The following is a 25867-nucleotide window of genomic DNA, read 5'->3' as shown; positions in this document are numbered from 1 at the left end:
ACGCTGGTCCAAATAAACCCACGTGATGGATGCCTTAAGATAGTCATTACCATTACCCACAAAAATAAAACATAGAAACTCGAAAAAACTTCAAACTTAGCCAAATTATCTGACAGGGTTCATGTATTTCGGAGTTCTGAGTTAAGGAATTCCATGCTGAAGAAGTTTTGTTATACAGTATTTGCGAAAAATAAAAAATAAATAAATAAATAAATATAGATAAAAAATAATAAAGTAAAAAAAAATTGAAAAATACAAAATTAATTCCAAAAAGATAATTTCTCAGGTAAATTTTTTTTTATCCTAATTAGTAAATCAAGTCATTTACCTGTGTAGGAAGACAGACAGACACTACTGTACTTATTGTTGATAACGTGGTCCTTTAGTACATCAACATCTGTCCTGCGCTACCCTCACCCATTGCTGAAAAAAAAAAAATAATAATAAATAAATAAATACAATAAGAGCATCAATATTGCATCCGAATATCTAACAACAACAAAATTCAAGTCTTATTATTTTTACGTACAGAGAATACAAGAATAAAATACAGATTCAAAATACTTTACGATAAAAAACAAAACACGCTTCAGTTCGGTCACGGATATATAAGCTACCACTATAGTTTTTCTTTATTCAGTGCGTATCTCGAGCTCAACCGTACAATGTTTTCGGGGTTTTCGATTTCCTTGGCGTCATTTAGAGTAAGACTAATGTATGCAAAGGATTAACTCGGCGCCATCAATGTTGCAGCCTTGACATATTGTGGCTAATAACGATGACGGGAGACTGCTATGAGAGAGAGAGAGAGACTGCACCGTATCGGACTATACTCTAAAACTGACCGGGTTTTTTCATGACCGTGCATGACAAGTTGTATGTAACACCACACACACTCTCTCTCTCTCTCTCTCTCTCTCTCTCTCTCTCTCTCTCTCTCTCTCTCTCTCGTGGAAAGAAGAGAAGCATTAGGAGATGTATGGTGAGAAAAAAACAGGAATTAGAAAAGTGATGAGGTTTTTGCCTCCCCAGGATAAGGTAAGCTCCCCCACCCATACAGTAAACTCCCCAACCCAAAAGTAGGGTAGGCTCCCCCTCCCCCACACCCGGATAGGCCCCCCCTTCCCCCCACTAAGATAGACTCCCCCACACTAGGGTTGGATGAGGAAACTTATTCCTTCTTAACCCCGTCTGGGCCTAATTTATTAGTCTTGTTACATAAGAAGGGAGAGAATCGATGAAAAATACCCAGTGTTCAGTAAGCTGGGGAGGGGTGAGGAGGAGGGAAGGTGAGGTGGGTAAGGTGAGGTGGGGAAAGAGTGAGGAAGGGGTCAGGAGGGGTTAAGGTGGTGTGGGTGAGGAGTCAGGAAGGAATGAGGGAGAGGTTAGGAAGAGGTGAGGAGGGGGCAGGAGAAGGATGGAAGGAGGTAGGGAGGGAGGGAGGGAGGAGGGAGGGAGGGAGGGAAGGAGGGGAAGGAGGGGAAGGAGACGGGGGGGAGGGGGAGGGAGGGGCGGCGGGAGGGAGGGAGAGAGGAGGACTTGAGATTATTAACCACGCAGCACACTCGACAAGGGGTGTACAAGGCCTCTGTCTGCCTGTCTGTTTGTTTGTTTGTTTTTTGTAATGTAAACAATAAACACAGAATCTTTTGACAATTTTTAAAGTCAAAATTCAAGTTCATATATACTTCGGTAGTTAAGCGTACATATACACATAACGTATTCACAAATCGTAAACACGCTCTTCTGCACGAGTATATAACCCACACCCCGTAGCGACACACACACACACACACACACACACACACACACACACACACACACACACACACACACACACACACACACACACACACACACACACACACACACACACACACACAATAACCCCACAGTAGGAGTTTCAACAGGCCCTTGATACAGGAGTAGTACCATCTAAGTGTTGGAACGAAGGCAAGAAACTATTGAAAAAGTGATGTAAGTTTCGGGCGAGAAGCTCAGGCACTTGATAAGTGTCTTAAGTATTGGAGAGGTCGGGGGGGGGGGGTCATGGAGGCCTACTTAAAAAATTGACAGAATCGATGTAAGTGATGAAGAAGCTGTGCACGGTTCCCCATAAGTGTTTTTAAGTATTGTGGAGGGCTACTTAAAACTCTCAAAAGTGATGTAAGTGCTGGGGATATTGTAGAGGTTTCCCATAAGCGCTATAAAGTGCTGGGGAAACCAAGGCACGTCTTTATAAGTGGTAAATGCAGTTAGGTAGAGTGATAGAAGTAACTGTAGAGAAGAACTGTACGGGAGTGACTGTTGATTGGCACCCTGTCTGACTGTCTTTCTCTCCTCTCGATCGAAGAATATAGAGTAATATTTACCTACTTCTCTCCTTGACAGACAGACAGACAGACAGACAGACAGACAGACAGACAGACAGATAGATAGATAGATAGATAGATAGATAGAAAATGAGTGAGTGTGTGTGTGTGTGTGTGAGTGTGTGTGTGTGTGTGTGTGTTTTAAGGTCTGTGAGACACACACACAAGGTCTTGCTGTATCGACAGGTAACACCCTCATCCTACACAACACAGGTAAGTCACTCAGCCTCGACTCTCAAGGGTTGTTACCCTAAGTTTTCCTCTTAACCCAAAATGTAAGGACGCATCTAACTGCCTCGCTTAAACTGTCACATGGAAGGTAGATTCTCAAAGGCTCTTACGTTAAATTTTCCACAACTAAATGGACACATGAGTGTGGTAGTGATGCTAACACTAAAATAAAAACATACATACATACATACATACATCCATACATACATCCATACATACATCCATACATACATACATACATACATACATACACACACCCTAAGACACAACCACTCCTACACCCAAACCCATCCTCCCCACACCCCCACACACCCTTCCTCACGATACACTCACCCTCCCCACACCCAGAGAGACACCCCACAACCTCCCTTCCCACACCCCATCACACCTAACCTCCCCAAACACTTTCCCACACATCCACCCTCCCCACACCCCTTTCCCTCCCCATACCCCCACACCCAAGCCCATCCTCCCCACACCCACACCTTCTCCACACACCCCCACAAAAACAGACAATAGCCAACGTTAATAATAACCTAACATCCACTATGATAATATCACCGTCACTGTATTTGACGCATCACGGGATTAAATACAGTCCCATTGATGTTTAATTAAAATGTGTGACAAAAGTTAGAAGCTCGCTTTACTCTTCTTGTATAAATGGATATTAAATAACAGTCAGTAGCGTCCACCTGTGCTTTAGTGACCTGTCAGACAATGGTGAACAGATGTTGGTAAAAAAAAATATATAATGGTAATGTTTGTTAATATGTTGTGATAGGAAAGATATGTTGTATTTAGGTCTTAACTTTAACACACGAATTTTGTTCATAGGTGAAGGTGGTTTTATATGAACACTGGAGGAAGAGTTGTGTATGTGGGGGGGTTTGGTAGGCAGACAGGCAGGCAGGCAGGCAGGCAGGCAGACAGACAGACAGACAGACAGACAGACAGACAGACAGACAGACAGACAGACAGACAGACAGGCACATACAGATAGATAGATAGATAGATAGACAAATAGATGCATAAATAGATAGACAATAATACTATGAACTCCTTTTAACACCAAGGCTTCATAACCTAATCACAACTACATAAATACAACAGTGTTTTCTCTCAACCGGAAAAAACAACAACTATGTTCAGCTTCTGTATATAAAATGTGACTTGTTTTCATCGATGTAATGACAAATAATAAACAAAAATAAACTCTGTGAATTTTGTTGTATATTCCACAATGTTATTAGTGTAATACCCCCATTGGTGTTGAGTTAATTATGAGTAAGTTTTTTAATGTTGTAGTCTCATCTCTCTCTCGTTTATTGTCTCTTAAATAATGGTTATGTAAGCGAAACTCTCGAGGTACCAGCGAGTGAATCTTCCTATTTATATAAAACAAAAAAATCGTGAACCATAGTAGTGATACAATGATTCGAGCCAATAATTTGACAGGGTAAAGACAATGATTCGAACCAGTGCTATTAATCTGTACCCTGAGTAAGCAAAGGCATTTTCGAATCTTGACTCGCATCATTGTTCTGAAGAGTTGAAACAGTGAATCACGTCTTCGGGGAGGTTCAAACTTGGCAAAAAACACTGATCAGAAACCACCACTAGGAATACAGTCTCGAATCCCTATCTCAAGAAAAACTAAGACAATGAATCATATCACTAGAAAACACAATGGGTGATTTGAAACAACCATAAGACACATTTGAATCAAAACCTCGAATCACCGTCCAAAAACAATGAATCACATCTCAAGATAAAACTGCAAGTGATCCGAAAAGAAGAACAAACAAGAAACTTTTGAATCACTGTCCCAAAGCAATGAATCAACACATGAGAAAAATACAATAGGTGATTCACAACCACTCGATACCTTTGAATTACAGTATCGAATCAATAACCCAAACAATAAATCACAAAAGTTTAAAGTAGAGTAACACAAGTCTCGAATCAACGCACGAGACAGAGCGGATCACGGGTTGCGGAAGCTTCGATCGTGACACAAATTGGATTCCAAGCGCCACAGGAACGCTTAAGGTTCGTTTCGGAATAGATATTGGAGCTTCAGTGAGGGGGAAAAAGATGTTACACTCGACCATGGGAACTTCACTGAGGGGGAAAAAGATGTTACACTCTACCATTGGAACTTCAGTGAGGTATAAAATATGTATCGAATGAGAGAGGCGTATAAAGGAGATAATGAGAAGGGTAAGATGATAAAAAGGGTGAAAGGGAATGCAGAAGATACTAGTAGACATTGAAAGAGAGAGAGAGAAAGAGAGAAAGAGAGAGAGAGAGAGAGAGAGAGAGGAAAGAAAATTAGAACAAACAATGTGAAAGAGAGAGAGAGAGAGAGAGAGAGAGAGAGAGAGAGAGACATCTGCTTCCTCCCACGGTTGCCTGTCTGCCTGGCTCTTAACAAGGGGGTGGGGAGACGTACAGTGTAGTCAGGTTATTTAGCGTAGGTTTACCCTCCCTGGCGCATGTGTATACTAACCTAACTTAACCTAACATAATTCAATCTACCTAAACTTAAGCTAGCTTAACCTAACCAGACCTAACTAACACTTAATCTAATATAACAACCTGATATAACTTACGTTCCCTGACGCATGTGTACATCAAAACTAACCTAACTTAACCTAATCTAATCTAATTTAACCTGACCAGACTAAAACTCAACCTAATCTAACCTGACTTAAACTAACTTACACCTACACCTAACCTAACCTACCTGTCACATGTCTTTACCACATATTAGCTACCTTAACCTCTAAGTTAAACTAACCTAACCTTTTAACAAGCTTGACCTGCCCTGAACTTAAACTAAATCGAATTAAACCCACCTAAGCTAACATACCATACCTCACACACATCTCCTTCTCTATAATCATTCATTTATTCATTCACTCACTCACTCATTCACCCACACCCCTCCTTCCTTCATTCACCACCTACCATTTATTCACAATCAGAGAGTAAAGTGTCTCTCCCTCTCTTATCATTCCATCACTCACTCACCCTCCCACCCTCCCTCACCTCTTCACTCACCAATTACTCATAATCAACGTGTAAAGAAGCACTCAAGAATATATTACGTGTACATAGAAGTTCCGCCATACCTGATTTCTACCTTGTTATTAATTGAATTACCTCTGGTGTGTATGTGAGCTTCGTGACAGACCATAATAGCGACCATTCCCTCGGGCGGTCGATATTACGCAGTGCCCCGTAAAACACAGCGAGGGTCTTTATTTTCTGCCCGTTTTCTCTTTGAGGGGGAAACTTCACCAATCTGTTATTTTCTTTTAAGGGGATATATATATAATTCATTGAGAGTTTATTTTTGATGGGGTACTCCTGCAAACTCTTATTTTTTTTTAAGAATACATCACGAATCTGTTATTTTTTAAAGGATATTTAATGTAATTTATTTAAGGGGTTACTTTATACACAGGTGAGGGATGATGAGGCCTTTCCGAAAATTTACACAGAATTTACATCGGCAATCACGAGAAAGTATCACAGCAGACCTCAACCACCAATCAAAACAGACCTTCATAGCACTATTTAATCTCATTGGCTGCTTACACATAAATATGAGAGGAATAAGGGATTAAATAGCCAGTCGGTTTAGCTCGCCCCACCAGGTAAGAACGTAGTTGTTTACAAAATATAAAGGGACCTATTTGGCAGCCTAAAATACATTGTTTATTTCTGGTATTTCATTAAGTAGCTCCATAATGATTCCAATATTATAAACTCTAATTCTCTTGAAGCCTTTACAGTGTTTAGAAATCGCTGATGAATGCATTAAGGGTTGTGAAAAAAAAATCAGTTCATACTCTCATGTCAAGGCGCCAGAGGGGTTGTCATACGGCCTGTCAAATTGCCATGTCAAGGTTTCAGAGGGGTATTTCATAAACCCTGTCACAGTGTCAAGGCGTCTGAAGGGTTGTCATAGGGCCTGTCATACTCTCAAGTCAAGACGTCATAAGGGGTGACCATACAGCCTATCATACTCTCACAATCAAGACTCTGAACAAATACTCAGAAGACGATTGTCAATAATGTAAAAACTTCCTCGCTATGAATGATTCCATCAGTCAACAAAGGTCGTATCGTCTACTGGCACTAACGCGGCCTCCTGCTATGAAAATTTAATCTCAGATGTTGATCGAGCGTTGACGACACACATTACTGAGGTTGCGTTGACGTTAGCGACACATTATTCTGACTGCGTTGAGGCGTTGTTATAGTTACCGCCTTACTTAAACTGGCGTTGACGAAACACAATACTAAGACGACGATAAAGTGTTATAATAGTGCCCGATTGACTTGACCTGTTTGATTAAAGTTTACTCTTGTTTTAACGTGAGGGATGTGACTAATGAACCTAACGCTTGGTCACCTTTGTTAGAAATGGATTGGGTTAGGTTAGATTAGCTTTAGGTTCCATTAAGTTAGATCTAGTTAGCTTTGGGGTGGTTAATCCTCGGGTGAAGCCGACTGACTAAATAGCTGTATAATTAGAAAAAATAAATAAAATAATTGAATAGCTTTAGTCTATTTACTATTAAGTTATAAAAGTTACACACGATCGATATTGGTGAGCTGATATTTAATATAAGTGTTCAAAGAACCAGAACTATGCACACACACACGCACACACACGCACGCACACACGCGCACACACACACAATAAACCGTTAATTATTATTATTATTATTATTATTAAGTGTTGGCAGTTTATCATGGCCGCAGCTCCCGAGTAAATATTTGTGGCCTGACAAAGGGTAAGGCTACGAGCTGATGGATAACAAATCAATATAGTCTCAGGTACTGCCTCAAGGGGGCTCAAATTAAGCTTATTTTGTACATATAATTACGAGATTTTTTTATTTTATATGGTGAGTGGATGAGGGTCGTGTGTGTGTGTGTGTGTGTGTGTAGTGGGGGGTAAGAAGGGGCTGTGTGTGTGTTTCGTATTCAACTTTCCCTTCCTTCTCCCATTTCTTTTCCCTTCATTACCCCCTCTCCTCCTTCCTTCACTCTTCTCTTTCTTTCCTTCACCCCTCTCTTTCTTTCCTTCACCCCATTCTTCCACTTCCTCATGTCACCCCACCCCCCCACACACTGTAGTCATGATCAGTCTCTTTGTTGAGTCATTATTCACAGTTGTGCTTCTCAAAAGACACCAAGAATAGAATTATCGAATAAATAGTCAAGAATATTGAAATATGTGTGTGTGTATGTGTGTGTGTGTGTGTATGTGTGTGTGTGTGTGTGTGTGTGTGTGTGTTGTACCGCTACAGTGAAAGTATGGCTCTAGGGGCCACACTCCGTCTCAGTGATGGTGTGTGTCTAGGGGCCACACTCCGTCTCAGTGATGGTGTGTGTCTAGGGGCCACCTCCGTCTCAGTGATGGTGTGTGTCTAGGGGCCACACTCCGTCTCAGTGATGGTGTGTGTCTAGGGGCCACACTCCGTCTCAGTGATGGTGTGTGTCTAGGGGCCACACTCCGTCTCAGTGATGGTGTGTGTCTAGGGGCCACACTCCGTCTCAGTGATGGTGTGTGTCTAGGGGCCACACTCCGTCTCAGTGATGGTGTGTGTCTAGAGGCCACACTCCGTCTCAGTGATGGTGTGTGTCTAGGGGCCACACTCCGTCTCAGTGATGGTGTGTGTCTAGGGGCCACACTCCGCCACACCTTCACTAACACTTCACTCTCTCATTACCAACACTTGGGGCTACACAACTCTCCTCGTCACGTCACAGATACACACACACTATCGACTCGTCTCTTCAACAACCGGTCAAATACACAACTGTTGTTAGGTTAGGTTAGGTTGTGACGTAGAATAAGACAGAACTTAGCTTCATGGATACACTCAACACCCAGCGATCTCTTTACTAACGAGTGTTTTCCCTAAACCTTCGTTCACTGGACTTTGACAACTATCTTAGCTTTACCCTTAAGACATATATATATATATATATATATACAAGATGAGAAGTTTTAAAACAGCAATGAATCGCTCAGGCATTATGTTCGAACCTACCATCTGTTTAATGAGGAAATGAATCACATACGGTATTGCATCATTAGATTTTGGGTTTTGTTTCTTATAAATCCTTAATAATTTTCTTAATGATAAAATATAACCAACACAAAAAATATAAGGCTCGGTGCTCCTGTGATGTTTATATAGTAACTTATTGTAATGTAGGATATAAGTTGGAAGGACAAAACGTTTTCTACGACAATGAAAATATAGGCCGTGACAATAATATTTTGTTACCACCTGTATTTCTTATTATGAAAACAAAACAAAATCCCGTACTGCATTTCTTCATAACGTTTGAAAGAAAAAAGTAAAAAAAAAAATATACAAAAACAGGTAAAAGATTACAGGCACAGATACAGACATAATCAGAGGTACAGATTCCAAGTCAGTTACAGAATTTCACAATGATTACAGTACGTACACAGAACACTACTCAGAATCACAAATACATTACACCAACTCACACACCATCACGTCAACACGAGAAAGTCATGTCATAATTATACATAACTATTCCTCGTCACTGTAATCTGTAACCTGTAATGAGATTATTGCTGTAATACATGATAGATCTATAACAAAAGAGCTGCAGGAAAATATACAAATAACACAGAGGAGGAAGCGAGTCTTAGCGTGTGATTTTAAGAAGATTACGAAGGATTTAGTTCCCGTTTGTAACACTGTGATGGTCTCTCTCTCTCTCTCTCTCTCTCTCTCTCTCTCTCTCTCTCTCTCTCTCTCTCTCTTGTGGGACGCGCCGCAGCATCAGATGGACGCCACAATAATGATAGTTAACGTCCCCCACATCACACATTAATACACAACTCCTGAACAAATTTGTTACTTGTGCAATGTGTACTAATTTTGTCCGGCTAATAGGGACTCCGTGTGCGTGTGTGTGTGTGTGTGTGAGAGAGAGAGAGAGAGAGAGAGAGCTCTCCTCAGTACAACCTCTCTGTGTTAATTACCCAAAATATTAAAGGTAGCTAAAAGTTTGGTCATAACTCAGGTTAATTAACATAGTTTAGCTTAAGTAGAGGCACCTTGATATATACGTTCCTAATTGATTTATATATATATATATATATATATATATATATATATATATATATATATATATATATATATATATATATATATATTGACTTATATACCGCCTAATAGACAGTACTGTATATAAAGTTGTACTATATGACGTTTATAATATACAACCTTAAATATATAATGTATGACCTATAATAAATATGAGAAAGAAGAAGTAGATGGAGGTAGATAATGGGAACTTAATCGAACATAACATAACCAACATACAAAACCTAACCTAACCTAAACTCCCTAGGTAGCATTAGAGTGTCTAGACTTCAGGCAGTTGAAGTCTCAACTCTGCTACCTGGATGACCGTAAGTGAGGAAAGGAGACGCTCTAGGTTAATTAAAAGTGTTCCTGGAGGCCGTACAGGTGGTAGAGGGACACCAGAGGACCGCCCCAGCACACCACCACCACCCAGGCCTCCGTCCCTCACACCCGGGAACAAAAGAATCAACATATTTCTCTCCCCCGGCCAGGCGGCGCTGTTGACGCGGGCATAAAAATGGCGGCGTAGCAGCAGCAGACCCGCGGGAAATAACAGAAGTTATCCTCTTTATCCTCTCTTTATCCCCTCTTTATTATCTTTATCGCGTTTCCTCCACCTCCGATATCTACAGGCCGGAGGCGCGAGGCATAAAAGTTATTTATTAAGCCACATCGAGGAAATTGCCTATCCAGGAGGTGTGAAGTTGTATTGTTGAAACGCAGAGCCCGGCTCTTCTTCCTCCCCCTCCTGCTGGTGGTGAGGGTAATGTAGGAGCTTTATAACAATGCATTAAGGGGATTAAATATGCATTAATTAGTCTGGAGCCATCATCAAACTCACGCCAAGGAGTTAATGAACAACCAATTACTCCCAATTCATCATTAGTCTGCGTGTTATTTTTTTATTCCCCCTAAAATTCACCCTCTACCAGCTTATTTCACCCGAAGATTAACCACCCTAACGTTATATCGGGGTTAGGTTAAGTTCACTTAGTTTGATCTGGGTTAGGTTAGCATTAAGATGGTTAACCTTCAGGTGAAATAAACTGGGAGGACAAATACTCAGGTAATAATTTTTGTGTTTATTTATATATTATTTTTTTTATACATTTAATATTTCTGTGATCATCTGAGGACTCGCCTTACCACTTCCTACAGAGAACAGACTACTAACTCACCACGGAGCACTAGTAAACCTGGCCACTTAACAGACACTATAACCTGCATCATCAGTACATCCAAAGTTACTCACGACTCCAATACCGTTTTATGAACTCTAACGTATCCAAATATCAATAACCAATACGCAAACCTTTTCAAAACAGATTTATCGGTGTACTGTACCGTCCTTACACTGTGTATCGGTACTATTGTGCTTTTATAGATGTCAGATTTATGGAATATGAAGCGGATAGAGACAGGGATCATTCATGGTTCTCTCAATACAGTGTCTCAGAAAAATGTATACACACCGCCTTGTAGATTTTTGTGGTAATCTCGTAAATGTTTGCATTATAACAGCAACATTATCCTCACTTGTTGATGTTTTAGGTCTCCCACAAGTAAGAATAACGTTGCAGGTGTTGTAGTACTCACCTGATCTCCATGAAAATCTGTAAGGCAGTGTGTATACATTTTTTTTGAGACACTTTGTATACGTCCAGCTACAGGAGTTCGAAGCGCTCCGAAATACTGCTTCTCCTTTTGACACTAATAATAGCTGCAAGTCGCACGCACACTCCCCCTTTCCCATACACACCCCCTCCCCCCCCCACACACACACCTTAGGCTTCAGATGACGAAGTGTGGTGTCAAAACTTCTCATCCACACCATTTTATTCTTATAGATTCCTAAAACTCTTGGTTGACACGCAACTTCCAATCAACCAAGAACGACCAGCGATAAGTCTTGCAAAACATCTTCTGCCAATTATTGCAATATTTACAAATCTCGGTCGAAGATTTCTTTGATGTTGCAAGATGGGACACTTTTGCTTGAAGAGGTTAAAGGTGAGGAAGTCGTTCAAGACGAAGTTGCAGGATGAAGCACTGAAGCAAGAATATGTTGCAAGATGAATAACTGGGATCGAGATTATGTTGCAATATGAAGCACTGCATCATGATTATGTTTGAAGATGAAGCACTGAATCGAGATTATGTTGTAAGGTGAAGCAATGATTCATGATTATGTTGCAAGATGAATCACTGACTCAAATCATGGTGCAAGATGAAGCACTGAATCAAGAATATAATGCTGTTTGTACCCGTATATGTACAGTTCCGTCCAGAAGTTCGTGGTACACTGGCGGTGAAGGGTGCTTAGTCTGTTGTACCCTTCCTGGACGACAGGTCACTACGCCGATCCTCCCACCAACGCACACACAAAGTGGAACTGGCAACGGAGCAGTGTGATTCGAACGAAGGATATAAATGTGAATATCGGCCAACGTTACTGCTGATGGATGATGAAGATGTGTTAATATCTAGTTTACGAGAGAAGAAATCTATAGTGACAGAAGTATCCATTAGAATAACAAAATACAATAGGGAAATTAGTTTCGAATGATCACTATAAGAAGGAGTTGCACAGAGGTCATATATCAAATACATCAAGTCTTCAATGTATTCATTACTTGAAGTTTTCCGTATAATACTCTCTCTCTCTCTCTCTCTCTCTCTCTGTCACCCAGCCCCAGATATTACAGGTAACGTGATATGAACGGGCCTCCTCACTGATGTTGTGGCGATCGTATTTGTGTGCGAAAATTAGTATAATTTTAATGTTCTTTTGCTGGGTTATTCAAGGTTTATTATATTTATGGTGTATTAACCCTATCCTATATTATTCACATTTGATTGTCCGCCTTATGTATGATTACAGGCAGCTGTACGACGAAAACGACTAATGGCAACAATCGCCTATGTATGATTATGGGCAACAGTATAACGCAAATGATTAATAGCAACAATCGCCTTATGTGTACAGGCTGTCTTGTATGGCCACCGCGTTGGTTAGGGTGGTTGCCTCGGCCGTCGCGATAATTGCAGCGTCATCTAGGTTACCTAAACTGTAAATTTACATTTCAAATATAAATATGGTTAAAAATATAAGCCAGCTTCCATAACTCTACTACATAATCTACACAAGAGTTTCAGTCTAAAAAGAAGGTTACAGCAGTGATTATTATTTCCAGATAGATCACCAATTTCAATAATATCAAAATTTAGCCTTACCCAAACATAACTACCCACAAATAGTGATGCTGATGCTGAATTTGGCTGTTAATAAACTTAGGTTAGGATTCCTCTATCTACCTATATAAATATTAATATGAAGTTCCGTGGTCGAGCTTTTCTGAATCTTTACCTAAACTTTGAATATGATGCAGGTCTGTCATTCTCTATCCTTTAATATTAAGGTAATTAAATGGTGGCGAAGGTGTGGCTATTGGGGGAGGCTGGAGGCCAATTATAAAAAAAAAAAAAAAAAAAAAAAAGTAGTAGTAGTAGTAGTAGGGGAGGTGGATACCAGTGAAGTAAACAAGATTCGAAGGTCCTTTACGACAGAACAACATCACGGCCAAAGTGATAAGTTGCAGCAACTGTTGCTGCAAGTACCAGAGAATTTGAAGAAAAAAGTAGCTATAGCGCAGGAGGTGGGCGCCTCGAACTGGTTAACTACGTTACCGATAAAGGCAAATGGTTTCAGTCTTAATAAACAAGAATTTACAGATGCCATTGCTCTAAGGTACGGTCGGCCAGTAGAAGGTTTGCCCTCCCAATGCGTGTGTGGCTCTTCCTATGACGTCGATCACGCCATGGTGTGCAAGAAAGGGGGGCTTCATATGCATGAGGCATAACGAAGTAAGGGATCTCACAGCAAATATGTTGAAGGAAATCTGCCGTGATGTCAGGGTAGAACCGACCCTCCTTCCATTGGACGGTGAGAATTTCCAACATAGGACTTCAAACACATCCAACGAAGCCCGTGTTGACGTCAGTGCTCGAGGATTCTGGACGCGGGGACAGCGAACCTTCTTCGACATCAGGATTTTTTATCCCATGGCCGCATGTCACCGTAACTTAGCTCTCGATGCTGCAGACAGGAGGGACGAGAACGACAAGATAAGGGCATACGGGGAGAGAATTCACAACGTTGATCAAGGCAGCTTCACTCCTCTAGTGTTCACAACCTCTGGTGGGGTGGGACCAAGTGCAAGATGCTTCTACGCCAGACTCGCGGAGGTGCTATCCGAACAGAAGCAGCAGCCCAGAAGTTATGTTACAGTCTGGATGAGATGTCGACTGTCCTTCTCTCTCCTTAGGTCGGCTTTGCTTTGCCTCAGGGGAACGAGAGCATCGGCCCCAAAGCCGACAACAGTTGCAGATATTGACTATGAGGCAACAGTCACTGAATGCCGCATAGATCTGCGGCTCAACTAACTCAACACAGCTAGGGTAGCTACTTATGTATTAGGATATTTAATTTTAAGGTAATAAAATGGCGGCGAAGGTGTGGCTATTGGGGGAGGATGGAGGCCATTTTGGAAAAAAAAGTAGTAGCATTGACATCAGTAATAGTAGAGGTAGTAGTCCTCTATCAACCCTTTAATTATGAACACTGGAACACAGTAAATTATCCTCTAAGTCTTCAATGTTCCAACAACGTGACGTCATCGTGTCTATAAATAATATGCGACTCTTTGAGAATCCAGAAAAACCTAAACTCATACTAGAGACTCAACAACTTTGGTTCAAACAAGAAGAAAAACAACACTCTTACGAGTCTTTGTGGCTTTAAAACCTTTACAAACACACGAAGAAAAACGACGTACGATTATATATGGATTCAAAACATATGTATACCAGTGTACAGACGATAGAAAAAGTCTTACTAGTTTTCTAAGGATTCGAAATCTATAAATAAACAAGTGATCAAAAAACGTACTTCTCCTTATGGATTCCAATCTTCTATAATCTATACAAACAGAAAAACAAAAGCCTAACACTTCTTTGAGACTCCAGGCCCCTGTACAAGACATAATAGAAAACCTAAAATAATAATAATAATAATAATAATAAAAAACTCAAGTTCCCGGAGTTTTGTGTGTGTTTAGGATCGTTCTGTCCGACAACCACCTTGTTTAATTACCCTCTATGTCCGCCATGACTCACAATACCAATTAGCCAAGTGGAGAAGCATTATTATGGCCCGGGAAGACCCCCCTCTTTTCCTGGCCCAACGTGTGAAAAAAAGAAAAAAAAAAGAGCCAATCACAATGAGGTATGATCTTGTTCAGGAGAATTGATTGGTCGGTGAGGTGTGACGTGACGCGAGGTGGGACTGAATGGGAGCTTGACAGGTAAGAGAGCACGCAACCCCGAGATTGAGGGAACCACTTCCGAAACCTTGCTCGACTCTTCATATTTTACAAACTTCTTCTTTACTCATACATTCATAATGCAACTCCCATCAGTATAATAAACAACAAAATAGTTCCCACTTGTAGGGAGCTATAACCAACAATATAAAAGTTTACAGACGATATTTTTCTGGTATCTTATAAAGCAGACGCCAGAGTCAAAAGTAAGGTTTGAGAAGGTTTGGCGGGAATTTTCAGGTGAGGATGCCGCCCCCCTCATTAACCTGACCCAGACATAGGCTTGTTCCCATGATGTCATAATTAATCTCCCTACGTCTTGCTATCTGCCTCTCCCTCTTTTTGGTCGACTTTATTCTGTGATATATGACAAGGAGGAGAGGAACCAGTCTATGACGTAAGCCATATTATTACAAACTAACTCGACTTGGTCTTTAACTAACATTATTACTGTACGTATGTTAAAAAAAGTACTTTAACCGTTCCTTGTCTTAACTAACATTATTACCATGTTAAAAAATCACTTTAATTGATCACTGCCTTAACTAACATTATTACCATGTTAAAAAATCACTTTAATTGATCACTGCCTTAACTAACATAATTACCATGTTAAAAAATCACTTTAATTGTTCGCTGCCTTAACTAACATTATTACCATGTTAAAAATATACATAAAAATTAGTTACTGTCTTAACTAACATTATCCAGACAGCTTTACTAATTACTTTACTTTGTTGTTGTCTTAAGTAACATTAAAACACTGACTTTAAGTGTTTACATACTAGGAGTTAATGTTCTTCTGACCTGTACTTGTTTAACATTGTAACAACAGCAAGATACATTTGAGATTTAATGCGAGAAAATACACAAACTAAAGACTATAATATCAGAGCATTAATGACCTTAGCTGGGTTGGATTGGGTTAAAATAGGTAGAGTTAGATTAGATTATATTACTTCAGATTATATCAGACAGACAGACAGACAGACAGATAAAAACTAAAATATAACACACACACACACACACACACACCCCACACACACACACACACACACACACACACACCCACCCACACACACACACACAATGAAGTAGCCTAAAAACAACATTTTCTTTGCATTAATCTAGAAAACGAATGTGTGAAGAACAAGGGGTCTTCTTCCTCCCCTCTCCCTCTCTGGAGCTGGTGGTGGTGGATCCCGAGGGAGCGAGGTACCTCTCTCTCTCTCTCTCTCTCTCTCTCTCTCTCTCTGTTGAAATATTCCCTTAATTATAGTGATTAGCTCTGTCGTAACACACAATTGGGTTAGATTACATTAAGTTCCGTTTAGGTTGGATTATAATAGTTATGCTACCTTTGCTAGGTTAAGAGAGGATACTTAGTCTAGGTTAGGTTAGGTTGATTAGGTTAGGTTGGTTAGGTTAGGTTAGGTTAGGTTGGTTAGGTTAGGTTAGGTTGGTTAGGTTAGGTTGAGTGACGTTAGGTTAGATGAAGCTTTAGGCTAGGTCAAATAAGGATAAGATAGAAGCGAATACTGTACTCATAGTTTTGTGTATGTATCCGTTTTTTATGTACGTTTTCGTCTATTGTGTACGTAAGTAGATTTCTGCGTAAGCTTCATGTTTCTACTTAGTGTTCGTGTGCATTTTGTATGTACGTAAACGGCTGTGTTCCATGACGTATGTGCGTTTCGTTTTATGTGTACCAGTTAGTGTTATCTGTGTACGTGTGTGTCTCGGTAATTTACGTTAAGTATGTGTGTATTTTGTGTACGAGAGAGAGAGAGAGAGAGAGACTAGTAAACGCCGTGTTAATGTCACAAAATGTACATTACATAATAAAGCATCGGGGACTCCCCTGGGTGACCTGGGCTATTTGTTGATTGTCGAGGGCAGGTCCAGCCCAGAGGTGTGGTGGTCGTGGGTGGTGGTGGTGGTGTGTGGTGGTGGTGTGTTATCGTGGTGTGTGGTGTGATGGTGGTGTGTGGTGTTGGGTGGTGTGATGGTGGTGGGTGGTGTGGTGTGTGGTGGTGTGGTGTGTGGTGTGTGGTGGTGTGGTGTGTGAGGTGGTGTGGTGGTGTGCTAGTGGTGTAATTGTGTGGTGGTGGTGTGGTGTTATGTTGTGTGTGTTAGTATGTGGAGGTGATGTGGTGGTGATGTGTGTGGTGGTGTGGTGTTGTGTGGTGGTGTGTGGGTGGTGTGATGGTGTGTGTGTGGTGGTGTGTGTATTATGTGGTGTGTGTTAGTATGTGGAGGTGATGTGGTGGTGATGTGTGTGGTGGTGTGATAGTGGTGTTGTGTGGTGACATGAATTTTGAATTTTGCCAAGTAGAGCGGCTAGTTTATTGTGCACTCCATACTACTCCTGTGTGGTAGCACAAAAGGATTACAGAGTAGAGGTCACAAAGGTGTGTATAGTCCCAGTGGTCAGGATATTATGGTATTGAATGTTGGTGGGTGGTGGTGATGATATGGTGGTGTATGGTGGTGGTGTGTGGTGGTGGTGATGGTGATGATATGGTGGTATGGTGTGGTGGTGTGTGGTGGTGTGTGGTGGTGGTGATGATACGGTGGTGTATGGTGGTGGTGGTGGTGGTGGTGGTGGTGGTGGTGGTGGTGTGGTGGTGGGTGGTGGTGGTGGTGTGGTGGTGGTGATGATATTGGTGGTAGTTGTGTGTGGTGGTGGTGGTGTGTGGTGGGTGGTGGTGGTGTGTGGTGGTGGTGGTGGTGTGTGGTGGTGGTGATGATATTGGTGGTGTGTGTGGCGGTGGTGTGTGTGTGGCGGTGGTGTGTGGTGGTGGTGGTGGTGGTGGTGTAGTATGTGGTAGTGGCTCCTGACCTAGCTGTGTCTGGTATCCATTTAACTGGTTGTAGAAATTAGACAGAGGAAGGAGGAGGGGGGAGGCAGACACAAACATAAAAATACAGAGTTGAGTGAATACAGGCATATAAATACACTCTGTAGAAAAAACAGATACAGATATTCATTATACATCCATACATCATTTCTTGTACAGGTATTTTCAGGTATTCAATATTTGCCAATGTTTATATCTGTATATCGTTTCACCAATTTACTTGAAGTTGTGTTTTCTTATATTTTGTTATATTTGTTTTCAGTCATTATCTTTCCTTGTTACATACTGATAACGTCATGACCTCAAATATTTTCCTCGTGAATATAACAAAACATTACATAAATCCACTTCCCATGCGTTGAGAACCCTCTTCTGATTGGTTATGTATTTAAGGTTGTATAAGAAAGTTCTCCTCATTGGTCGAGACCTTTGATCTGATGTTATGCACATGTAAGGCCTCTTGTGATTGGCCCTCAAGTTTTAGAATGCAAGAAAGTTCTCCACTTATTGGTCTATTCCTTTGAACTTGTTTATTTATGAGAGGGGCCTTCTATGATTGGTGCTCAAATTTCAGAATTCAGTATCGTGTATGAAAGAAAGCTCTCCCCTCATTGGTTCAATCCTTTGATCCTGCGTTTATGCATATGAAAGGTCTCCTATGATTGGTGTTCTAATTAATCTCCGGCTGAAGATCCTTCACTACACAGTTCCGCTAATTACTCGCCTTCAGCTCTCAATGGCTGAGCGAGTGATTGGTACGATTTTTTTATATCATCCGTATACAACTATGGCATTGCTTGCCTGGCTGTAGCCCTCTCCAGTCTTTGTAACTCTCGTAGCCCTCTCTAGCTCTGGTAGCCCTGGTAGTCCGGTTTCATCTATGTTTGCACATCGTACACACAGGACTAGACAATAGAAAAAACTATTTTCAATCTGTGCTGACCTGCATAAAACTATATGAAAGTAATAACTGCGATCGTGCACCAAATTACGATACGATTATATATATATATATATATATATATATATATATATATATATATATATATATATATATATATATATATATATATATATATATATATATATATATAATCGTATCGTAATTTAGTGCACGATTGCAGTTATATATAAACAGAAATCTGCATTAATCAACAAAAGGTTGACGGTTTCCTTTTTATGTTTACACCTTCCCAGCCTGACTCAGCACCCACTGTAACTCAGGTAGCTGGTCGTCCTGGTACACACACACACAAGCTCACCTCCTGGTAACACTGTTCTTAATACATGTACGAGTAATAGACGATGATTCTTTTACTCCACCTCATAACAAACAGGGAACAAGTAGCACAATGATGTTGATGTTAATGGAGGGCGGGAGGATAAAGAAGGAGGGAGAGAGAGAGAAAGTTATTGTGGTGATAATGGTGGTGGTAGTTAATATGATGGTGATGGTTAATGTGGCGGAGATGGGGTAGGTGAGAACCAGCGCCACACATCACACACAGGTGAGAACACACACACCTGGGGGCCTGATGAATAAAACAATGAGTAAACAATACCAACAGGTGGACCCAAATACTTCATTTCACCCCCTCCTACCTTCCTTCCTTCCTTCCTTCCTTCCTTCCTTCCTTCCTTCCCTCCCTCTACCCCCTCCTTCCATGTACCTCCTTTCCTCTCCCTTTCCCTACCTCCTTCACCCTTCCTCCCTCCACCTACCTTCCCCCTTCCCTTCCTCTACACCCTATAACCTCCTCCCTCCCCTCCTCTATCGTCCCTCCCTCTCTTCCTCCTATACATTTCTTCCCTCATTGTTTCCTTTAACCACTTCCTTTTGTTCCCTCCCTCTCTCCAAGTCTATCCTCCTCTTCCTTCCCTCTCCTCCCGCCCTCTTCCCTCTCCAACACAACCTTTCTCCTCCCGACCGCCTCTTCCTCCCTCATCCCCAAACCATTGTCAATAAAACGTGTCCCTTCTCTACCTCTTCTCCTCCTCTCCCTTAACCCTCCACTTCTCCTGTCTCCTTACAGTTATCTTCCTCCCCTACCTCCACATTTTCCTCATTATACTCCCCTACTCTTCCTCCTCCTTTTCTCCCCGACTCCTCACTCCTCCCTCCTTCACCTCCCCACAACAAACAATCACCCTGGAGAGTTGGTGAAGGAGGAGGTAAAGTAAATAAGATCAGGGAGGAGAAGGAGGAGGAAGATGAAGAGGAGGAGGAGGAGGACGAGGAGGAGGCAGTCATCAAGAGCCACAGAGACTGACAAGTAGTGTATAATGAGTCTCGTGTGTGTGTGTGTGTGTGTGTGTGTGTGTGTGTGTGTGTGTGTGTAAGAATATATCAACAATCACTCCCTTAATATTGCCATCATACTGCACCTATTTCAGTATCATTATGTACAGGTAAACTAATAAAACAGGTTAATCACAAGTTAGTCTGAAAAGTTTTAATTCTGTATAATCTCTCACTTAACCTTACCCTCGTCTCTTACCTAAAGAGACCATAAGTATATATTAGCTTATAGATGAAAGAGAGAGAGAGAGAGAGAGAGAGAGAGAGAGAGAGAGAGAGAGAGAGAGAGAGAGTGAGAGAGAGAGCCCCCGTATAAAATTTCCAAAGCCATCAAATGGTTATTTTCATTAGGGTGATTTTCCTCTCTATTTACATGATGGATAAAAATGTCTTCTCGCGATAAACTCTTAGAAGGAAATCCGACACCATTTAAGAGCTTTTACCTATTTCCAGTTACGAGGGAAATTCTAACTTACGAACCTTTGTCAGTCTAGGGTCATAACATACCTCGAAAACAATAAGCTTACCTGATGATTAATACACCCTAGCCTGATCATCAAACACCTTAACGCTAACATAATACAACAAAATATAGCATAACCAAACAACCTAACCTAACCTACCCTAACCTAACCTAAGTAACGATAAGATGTTTTACTCATCAGGTGAAATAAGCTTGGGTGTTTAATCTTCATGTGATCCTAATGTTTATACTGGGGCTCCCTGTTACTGTGGTGGTGATGACACTACCTCGTACTGAAGGGAGTCGAGGTGTAAGTCATCTTCGAACAGTGTCTGTAAATTTGTCAATCACTCGAATCCATTAAGTGGAGAAAGTGAGGAAGGGAAGGAGGGAGAAGTGAGAGTGTGCGAGAGAGGGAGGGAAGGAAAAGTGAATGTGTGAGGGAGGGAAGGGAGAGAAAATGGGTGAGTGAGGGAGGGAAGGAGGGAAAATGAGAGGGAAAGGAGAGTGAATAAAGGAGGGAAGGGGGAGGGAAGAAGAGAGGACCAAAGTTAGAAAGGAAGAGAAAAATTAAGAAATGGAAAAAGAGAGGATGGAAAGAGGGAGGGAGGGAGGGAAAGAGGGGCAGAGTTAGGGAAGGTATGAGAAAGGAAGGGAAATAGGGAGGGGGGCTTAGAACCATAGACACGAGGCCACCATCCTTCAGTCCCTCTGCCCACCCAGCCACAAGCTCTCAAAACCAACTCATTTACAAAAATACCAGCTGCTTCCCCCTCCCAGCCCCCTCCCCTCCCCCCTCCTTCTGCAGTCCCACCAACGGGGCATTCAGCTAAAGTTTCAGCCCGTAGGCGGTGATTTAATGAAATTTGTTAGCGACTGTCAAAGCTTGTTTGGCTAGCTCCGCGGCTTGTCCCTACCTCCGCCTTGATGTTCCCCCGTTTTTCTTCTCTTCTCTCTCTCTCTCTCTTTCCCACTCTGTCTCTCTCTCTCTCTTTCTCTCTCTCTCTCTCCCCACAAGGACAAAAATTATTAGAGGTTTCGTGAACTGTTTTTGTTAATTCTTACCGACACAAGTAAAAGATTGATTTTGGTTGAAGGGTTACCGGTTACTGTTATTACCTATGGTTTTACTCACACACTCCCTCTCTCTCACCAGCCTATATTTCCACCCCTGGATAAGCTCCCCAGGTTGTTGAAAAAAAAATTGGCCTCGTTATCCGAGACTTTTTCTCTGTCACATCTTTGTCCCCTTAGTGAGGCTTTTGATCAGCTGTCCCGATGATGGTGCTCTCTCTCTCTCTCTCTCTCTCTCTCTCTCTCTCTCTCTCTCTCTCTCTCTCATCGATACAAAGCAAGAAGGACACATTTCCTGTTATATTTCGTTCAAAGTTTATTCGCACACCTTAAGTTTACGACTGCCAATATATCCTCCTCTTCCTCCTCCTGCATTTTCTACACCTCCGAGACATGAACGTCCTCCTTTTCTCCTCCTGGACCTCCTCCTCTTACTACACGTCGTCGTCCTCCTCCTTCTTCTGGATCTCCTCCTCCCTTTCCTCCTCCTCCTTTTCCTCCCTTTTTTCCTTCCTTCCTCCCCCACTCCCTTCCTTCCTCCCCTCCTTCCTTCTTTCCTCCTCCCCCTCCTTCCTTCTTTCCTCCTACACTTCCCTTCTTTCCTCCTCCTCTCCCTACCCTCCTCCTCTCCCTACCCCCCTCCTCTCCCTCCCCTCCTCTACCTGTATCACGCAGGCCCTCGGACAGTTCATATCATTAAGGAAGCAAAGTTTGAAAATTGGTTACTCCAAGTTGGATCATGTAATCAAACTCAGGAAGTTCGGTCCCCCTCATTAAATATTTGCATATCATATTTTTCCTGTGATGAGTTTCTTAGGTTTTAGAGCTAATGGGGAGAGAAGCGGCGGCAGGTTTATTAAAGCCAGACGTGAGCCTCCGCCACTTAAGCGAAGCATTGATACACCGCTACGTGTAACTTGTCGACGAGCTTGTTCTGGCGTATTTGCGTTTGTTTTGTAGTCTATATGTTGTTCTAGCGTCTATAGAGTTGTCCTAAAGTCTATCTAGTTGTTCTATACTTCCAGTGTCTATATAATTATTCTAGCGTCTATAGTTATCCTGCCGTCTATAGCATTTTGTTCTCGAGTCTGTATAGGTATCCTTTATACACTTGTTTGTTCTAACTTATACTCTATTCTGGCGTCTATGAAATTGTTCTGGCATTTATGTGAGTTCTGGGTGCGTCTAAACATTGGTTTATTTACTTAGGTGTCTTTATTATTTTAAACAACTTTCTATTCTACACTGATCAACGAGTTACTGAACTATAAGATCTGTCGTGTTACACCATTTTCATATCCTCTCATTAAGAAGGTTGAGAATGAGCCCAACTTCCAGGGGCGTGCAAGGCTGAATGTCATGTACTACGTGATATGTGTATTAAAGTCCATAGTTACAGTGTGTGTGTGTGTGTGTGTGTGCAGCCACACACAGGGTGGTGAAATGCGTCTAGAGTGGCAGCATTATGTTAGTGTTAAGGTGCAAGCACTGCTTGCTCCCTCTCTCTTTCAGCTGCCGCAGCTGGCTAGCCCTCGTGGCGAACAGGAAAGCAACTTGCATAAGTCTTCCCCTGCCAGTACACAGCCTCCTCACCATCAAAACTCCTGTTGTGCCTCCTCGTGGCAACACACGGTAACTGGGTGCCTCGTGGGCCCAGGCTAGATCAACAGGGGATCTCGGAGTAGCAGTGGGCCCCAGAGGGACGGCACATAGGCCCACTGGCATGTGGACACGTTCTGGCACCAGCCAACCACCGCCCCGCTGCCTTGCGGAATAACCTTGGCAGGTATAAGGATACGGGAGTAAATCCCAAACGAAAAATTTGCGGTGGAGCCCCGCATCAGGCAGACATGCTTACAGAGCTCCAGCAAGACCCTAACGGCGGTGTAGGCGGAAGAAGTGACCACCATGGAAACCCAACGACTACACCGGCGAACGAAGGCAATGACTGATGGACAGTGCCAATTTAGCCAGCGGGGTGAACATCAAGTACCGGGTTAAGGGGGTCTTTTCAACAAAAGACGACTCCTGGCAAGAAAGTAATCTTACCACAAAATAATCCAGCAATTATGTTCTCAAAATCTGTTCAATTCTAAATATACAGCGATTCCGAAAATACACACCAAGAAAAAGTAATAAAAACCTATTTTGGTTATCAATTTTCTATTATGGTCACTAATAAATCTTTACCCAGTACTGTAACTGGACATCAACATAAAACAATCACAAAATTACAAATATTAAAGGGAAATTACTAACTCACCTGTTTAATCAACTTCCTTCACGTGTCACTCCTCTTGCAGATTTTTACACAGCCATAACCTCTCTATCTTCTGATTATGAAGAACTTGGGAGATTCCTCTTGCCAAAGAAGCTTGACGCTATCAAAAGTAACACGCAGTTTCGTCATTTTACCTCAGAAAACAGCAAATTATCCTCCCACCGTCACTCGTTACACAGCCCGACATCAACACTCACGCCATGCCTGTCGACCACCGACTGCTTCCTTCGTTGTCAACAAGGAAAATTGGTTGTTAACTTATAATACATTAATATTTTCTGTAATTTTTAACAGATATTGTCTTATATATTGACATGTTTAAATACGTGTTTAAAGACATTAGTAATTGAAGCAAATTTATACTGTAACCAAATACGTTCTAATATACTTAAAAGGCATAAACATTTACTGTGTAAGGGTGTAGTTCGGCCGTGCTTGGCTAATTAAATTAGTTATTCTACAAAAACAAAGCTCTTCTGGCATTTATAATGATTAAAGGTTATCAAGAATATCAGTGAGTACACCATACTGTAGATTCTATAATTAATACGTAGTAACGACTCAATGCACGAAATATTTTACAAGTGATCATCTTGTTGCACGCCTCGCTGCCTGACGTACAGATAATATATTATTATCTGTACATTCGCTGAATTTAGAGTTAAAATTAGTTTAGAAACGTATATAATCTGGTAATAGCTAAAGCCATTTCCGCGGATTTATTAGGAGACGTTCACAACAATTTTGTTTACAGAATTACTTAAAAGTCATTTATTACAAAAACAAGTGAGGGAGGAGACGACAACAGAAGGCGAGGGAAGCTTTCGGAACATGTTGGTGGTTGGTGTCTTAATGCATTACTGAGCTCCAACAACCAAGGTCTTTAAGCGCGTGTACTAGATTAATAATTACACTAATTATCAAAATTAAAAATGACAAGGTGGTTCATTACACAAACTGAAAACAATTAAAAAAGAATAAGGCAAATTACATACCGTATACTCTGGTAGGTAGGTGGGTGAGGCACTGAGGCAGGGTACAGCAGTGCAGGGTTGCCAGATGCTCCTCCCCAACCATTCCGTGAAAAAAGAAAAAAAAAAAAAGACATTTAAGGGGAAAAAGGACGACTACCAGCACAAGTTTGTAGGATTAATAAAAAAGGAGAAACCATAAGTTATTTATGGCTTCATAGGTTTTACAATCAAAATGTAACTTACCTGGTTGACCGTCCTGATCTGGACGGTGTCCGTTATTTTCTTTGAACTTGTAATGAATGAAGAATTTTTCTGTGCTTTGTCGTTTTTTTTCATGTTGCTCAAATGCAGATTTCCATATATTAGTTAGACTGTCATTACACTTGCACCATTAACAATGACATGCATTATTATTCCAGGAAAGCCATTTAAATTGTTCTTCCATTCCTTGTTATAATTTCGGGAATCATTGTAACTGCTTTTCCATTTGCCCATCTTAAAAAAAGAATTATAGGCCAGGCCAACTGTCGCTAAATAACATCACTGTCACTCAACTTGACTAAATGAATGGATTAACTTTATCCACGCATGGATATCTTTCCCTGCAGCTGCTATTTCCCGGCTAAGTAGAAGGAAGCTAGAAAAGGACAGAAAAGGTAATTTTTGGCTGTCCTTTTTAATTATAAAAATATAGGACAAGCAGGTCTCAAAAAGGCCAGATTGTCCAGGACAGACCTGGCAGCCCTTTGGCAAAGACTAGGATGGATGGATGGA

General features: G+C 41.4%; 1 long non-coding RNA gene across 1 annotated transcript; it reads right to left on the bottom strand.

Annotated features, from left to right (window-relative positions):
- Positions 1-337: 337 nt before the first annotated feature.
- LOC121866204 lies at positions 338-25200 on the bottom strand. Its single transcript, XR_006088939.1, has 3 exons — positions 25115-25200; positions 24102-24344; positions 338-423 (listed from the first exon to the last, which is right to left on the bottom strand). It is a non-coding gene; the product is annotated as an uncharacterized LOC121866204 (long non-coding RNA).
- Between the last annotated feature and the right edge of the window lie 667 nt (positions 25201-25867).

This window comes from Homarus americanus, unplaced genomic scaffold, assembly GCF_018991925.1.
Source record: "Homarus americanus isolate GMGI-L3 unplaced genomic scaffold, GMGI_Hamer_2.0 scaffold18789, whole genome shotgun sequence".
Taxonomy (NCBI): Eukaryota; Metazoa; Arthropoda; class Malacostraca; order Decapoda; family Nephropidae; genus Homarus; species Homarus americanus.
The sequence above is the reverse complement of the archived record's forward strand: the minus strand, read 5'-3'. Positions and strand labels throughout refer to the sequence as shown.